A 4,860-nucleotide genomic window follows, 5' to 3' on the forward strand; every position below is an offset into this window, starting at 1 on the left:
TCCCCACCGCATCTGTGTTTTTTTACCTGGCCCTGCGGCAGCCCTGCCTTCATCTCCACGTCTACCCTGTCCTCTTGCTCCTGAGCCAAAATCGGACACTCAACCGACTGAGCCACCCAGGCGCCCCTCCATGGGGTTCTTTTTTGTCCCCTCAGCTTTCACAACTAGTTGAAGAGACCCGGTCGGAGAGACATGCCATTTTGTTTTGTCTGACTTCCCCTCCCCTCCCCTCCGCTCTCAATTCTTCTCCCCTCTCCTTTTTCTCCAGTTACACACAAAAGCTTTTGCTTCTGTGACTCCCATCAGAACCCGGTCCGTCTGTCTGACTTGGCAGTGGGCAAGGGAGATTGTTTTTTCTAGCAACGGCTGGCCACGTTAGGGTCACATATACCCTGTTTTTAAAATGACTCCAGGGGCGTCTGGGTGGCTCGGTCAGGTGAGCGTCCGACTCCTGATTTCAGCTTCAGATCGTGATCTCACGGTTCTTGGGTTTGAACCCCATGGCGGTCTTCGCGCTGACAGCGCACAGCCTGCTCGGACTTCTTTCTCTTCTTTCTCTGCTCCCCCCCCCCCCCATTCTCTCTCTCTCTCTCTCTCTCTCTCTCTCTCTCTCTCCCTCTCCCTCTCCCTCTCCCTCTCTCACACACACACCCACACACACAAATAAGTAAATAAACTTAAAAAAAAATAAATACAAAAGACCTGAGGTGGGACATTTTACCGCAGTCTCGCCGCTCAAAGCGAGGTCTCCAGATCAGCAGCATTAGGGTCCCGTGAGCATGCTGGAAACGCAGGACCACGGGCTTCTTAACAAGACTCTCCTGGCGCGCGCGCTGTGCGCGTGTGGTGTGTGTGTGTGTGCGCGCGCGCGCACGGGACCGTTTGAGAAGTGCTCGGCGACGGCACTTGATGACTGAGGGAGAGAGACCGGCAGAAGCAGCAGATATATTCCTCAGGATCTCCACTCTCACTACCGATATATGCAAACCAATTTCTCTCCACCCTTCTCTCACCCTGACCTTCTGAGTCCCTGAGGAGAGTCTGCAAACGGTTTCTAGAACCTTCTGGTGCCGAGACAGAGAAAAGGAGCCCATGACACACGAGCTAACTTTTTGGTGTTTCTTTTGTTTGAATTGTAAGTGACCGGAAGGCTCCAGGAACTGTGGATGGGATAATAAAAAAGCACAGAAGATACTGAAGGTCATTAATTAGATTCACTTGCATGTTCCTTGAGAGACAGGAGCCGAGAGGTGTGGGACTGTTCACGCTGCATTTCTTTGATGGGGCCGGGCGGTGTTACCCCAAGCCAGCCTTAAAACCCTGGATAGTTACACGTGATCAAGGCAGTTGCAAGGGCCAGCAGAGTACCTGCCCCCCCATCCCTCCCCGCCCCCCAACCTCCCGCCCCGACTGCGTTCGGGATCCCGGGGCTAGAATATCAGGGTTTGTGTGCTGGACAGCAAGTTTCATGCCCAGCTAGACTGGATCCATAAAACGAGTTAGACTCCCCCAAGAACCGGGCTTCAAAACTTGCCTGCCATCCTTGGGCACCCACCGTGGGCCGGGCCGGCAAATCCCCACATTGTTCTTTTGGTCTTCCAACAATCCCAAAGAGAAGGTGTTACTTATCGTATTTTACATCCAAAGAGATCCAGGCTGCCGAGGCCCCACCTCCCAACATCCTCAGCTTTCTTGCTCTGCTTCCTCCCACAGAATTAAGGGAACCCTTACTCTTGGCTGGTTGGTTTTGCGTCTTTGCGACTGACGGGTCCTCTCGTTCCCATCCACGTTCTGAGGAAAGTGGATCAATCAGCGTTCACGATCCCCACTTAACGGATGAGAAAAGCACACTTTCAGAAAGAGATTTCAAGCTAACTGGACTTGGGAGACAGACTCAGATGTGTGGGGGGCTGATTCAAGGAGCTGGACACCTGGCTGCTGAGGGCAGAACATTGGGTGCCTGGCCAGGTGTTTAAGATCCAAAGTGGGTTGCCAGGCAGGCAGCCGGCTCCTTTACCTGCACTGCGCCAACCACCTCTAGGGCTGAGTCATCATCTCAGCCCATGAACCGATTTTCTTTTTCTCTTTGGGGGCAGCAGGGGGAAGCAGGGAGCAGCTAAGGGATGGACCCCCCCCCCCGCCCCCCGCCGCCCCCCGCCGCCCCCTGTGCGTCAGGACCTCCCAGCACCTTGGGAGTCATCCATCCTGTGCTTAACTTAGGTGACAAGAAAACCAAGGTCCTGAGACCGGAAGGTTCAAGGCCATCCAGGTGTCAGACACAAGAGGGTGTGTAAGCCCAGGCTTCCTGTTGAGACCCCCTCAGATGGTAACACTCCATGATGGGGACCGATTTCATCCATCCCTTGTACTTTGACAAGTTCAATTTCTTTTTCTTTCTTTCTTTCTTTCTTTCTTTCTTTCTTTCTCTCCCTTAAGTTTATTTATTTTGAGAGGGAGGGAGGGAGAGAGAGGGAGAGAGGGAGAGAGAGAGAGAGAGATAAAGAAAGTGTGGGAGGGCCGGGGGGGGGGAGCGGGGGGGAGGGAGAATCCCAAGCAGGCTCTGTGCTGTCAGCACAGAGCCCCACCCAGGGCTCGATCCCACAAACCATGAGATGCTGACCCGAGCTGCACTCTAGAGCCCGGCACTTAAACAACTGAACCACCCAGGCGCCCCGGCAAGTCCAAGTTTTTGATAAGTCTAAGATCACAAAACAGAACTGGGTAAAAATTTCCACAACTAATGGAAAAACTGGACTCAAGTAGAATAAATATTAATTACATGAGACTGAATGAGTTGAGGAGGAGGATCATTTTTATGACTTCATTGCTTGTTCTTTAATGTTTTGTGTTTCCAGATTTTTTTTTGAAACCTTTTTTTATCTTTTCTCTTAAGCTATCGACAATTGGCAAATTATACCTTTGTAAACAAATATGAAACATTTACTTTTTCTCCCTACATGATCCCTCCAGAATTCGGAAAGTTTTCAGCATTCTTCTTTCTTTTCTTTTCTAATTTTTAAAATATTTACTTATTTGTTTATTTTGAGAGAGAGAGAGAGAGAGAGAGAGAGAGAGAGAGAGAACGTGAGTCGGGGAGGGGGCAGAGAAAGAGGAGAATGAGAAACCCAGGCAGGCTCCGCGCTGTCAGCCCAGAGCCCGAGGTGGGGCTCAAACTCACCAACTGAGGGTTCATGACCTAGCCGAGACCAGGAGTTGGATGCTTAACTGACTGAGTCACCCAGGCGCCCCTAGATTCATTCAGTTGTTATAATCATGAGTCCTCTTGAGCGCTGGCAGAGATTTTAATCCTGATCTGCCCTAAAACATGTAAGAGTATACGAAAGTCCTGGTGATGACAGGTGGAGGGAAACTGCAGGAACCACGCGTTTAAGGAAGAAACCCTGGAAACGTCCGCCAACACAAAGGTATTTAATGGAGAGTGTACAGTGTGCGTGCTCAACAAATGTACTTAATTAACATGGATGGAAAACCCGGGAGACACAAGTGAGCAGGAACTCTCCGTTTCCACTTTGGTCACGAGCCACAGCCACTTGTAAATGTAAGGCCTTTCTCTAGTTGTGGCAGCGGACTGTCAAGAAGCCTGAAGGGAGGCATCTCCATGACAAGACAGAAAGGTGTTTTATACCAGGGGTTGGCAGACTACAGCCCGCACCCACATTTGGCCCGGTCCACTCTTGGAAGGCGTGCGTCAACAATGGACACTTTTAAGGGGTTGTAAAAGAAAGATATGTCACAGACCTTCCGGGGCCGTGAAGCCTCGACTTTTAACTACGTGGCGACGTCCGACTCGTACCACGAACGATGATGAGGTTACGAAAACGTCTTACCGGGGCAGAAGGTAAAAAGAAGCGCGGTTCAGGAGATACGCCACGTGGGGGTATGGGCTTCCCGCGAGGGATCTCGTAGCAGCCTTCCATCGAAGAGAGAACTAGCGTTTAAAGACGTCAGCTGTTAAATTTCCACACGCCCCACACAGAAGCACGAAAGACAAAGAGTAGCAGAGATAGGTCCACCTGTAAGACTTGTCACGGGAGTGAGCACCCCTCCCCCCGTACTGCGTGGTACCAAGAACCAGAACCAACAACCAGAAGCACATGCGCGTCTTCTCCCAAGCTACCTACCAAGGGGAGCAGGTAAGTTCCCGCAAAGAGTACATCACACCTGCCTGTAGAGAAAAAGTTCCAAGTTTCCCGAGAAAGAACACAACATAAGCAAGCACTTACAGGAATGACATGTAAAACATGCAAGAACTGACTTTAGATACCACAGAAGTTGTCCCCCAAGCTGGGGGTGCACCGTTCCTGGAAGTACTGCAATACCAGGTCGATGCGCGGAGTGGACGGAGCAAGCTCCTATTCCATCTCCCAGCTCCAAAAACCCACTTAATATATTGTCCTCGGATAGAGGACGTATCAGATATTAAACTGATAAGAACAGATACTACACTTGATCTTAGCCAAAAGGCCGAGAAGCGATACCGCCCGTGCCCGCCTCCCCGCCACCGCCCTGCCCTCATCCACATTGCACTCACGGTGAGCCAGGTCACCCTCCTTCGAGGTCTCACTTCCCTCGCTTCTCGGACTTTGGTATGGGAGCCACACTAGGCAGCAGGCTCTTGTGCAGATTTTTAAATCTCTACCTTTTAAAAGAGAAACTGTGTTTCTGTCGACGCTTCGTCGCTCTCACCCAACGCCGTTCCTAATTTGAATTCCCCGCCTTTTCCCGCCCGCGGAGGCGTGGCTAAAGCGGGCCCACCGGACCCCGCGATCGCTTCCGCGCGCCGAGAGTCGAAGCCGCGCCGGGCGGTCGGTCTCCGCTTTTGTGCATAACGGAGACTAA

General features: G+C 51.5%; 1 long non-coding RNA gene and 1 other non-coding gene across 2 annotated transcripts; both read right to left on the minus strand.

The window, feature by feature from the left end:
• Nucleotides 1-846: 846 nt before the first annotated feature.
• On the minus strand, nt 847-4,089 carry LOC128774241 (uncharacterized). Its single transcript, XR_008418758.1, has 3 exons — nt 3,849-4,089; nt 1,020-1,160; nt 847-913 (listed from the first exon to the last, which is right to left on the minus strand). It is a non-coding gene; the product is annotated as an uncharacterized LOC128774241 (long non-coding RNA).
• Nucleotides 4,090-4,306: 217 nt separating this feature from the next.
• On the minus strand, nt 4,307-4,497 carry LOC128774385 (U2 spliceosomal RNA). The gene has a single exon (XR_008418963.1). It is a non-coding gene; the product is annotated as a U2 spliceosomal RNA (small nuclear RNA).
• Nucleotides 4,498-4,860: the final 363 nt, after the last annotated feature.

This window comes from Panthera pardus, unplaced genomic scaffold (assembly GCF_024362965.1).
Source record: "Panthera pardus isolate Hobbes unplaced genomic scaffold, ASM2436296v1 HiC_scaffold_3, whole genome shotgun sequence".
Taxonomy (NCBI): domain Eukaryota; kingdom Metazoa; phylum Chordata; class Mammalia; order Carnivora; family Felidae; genus Panthera; species Panthera pardus.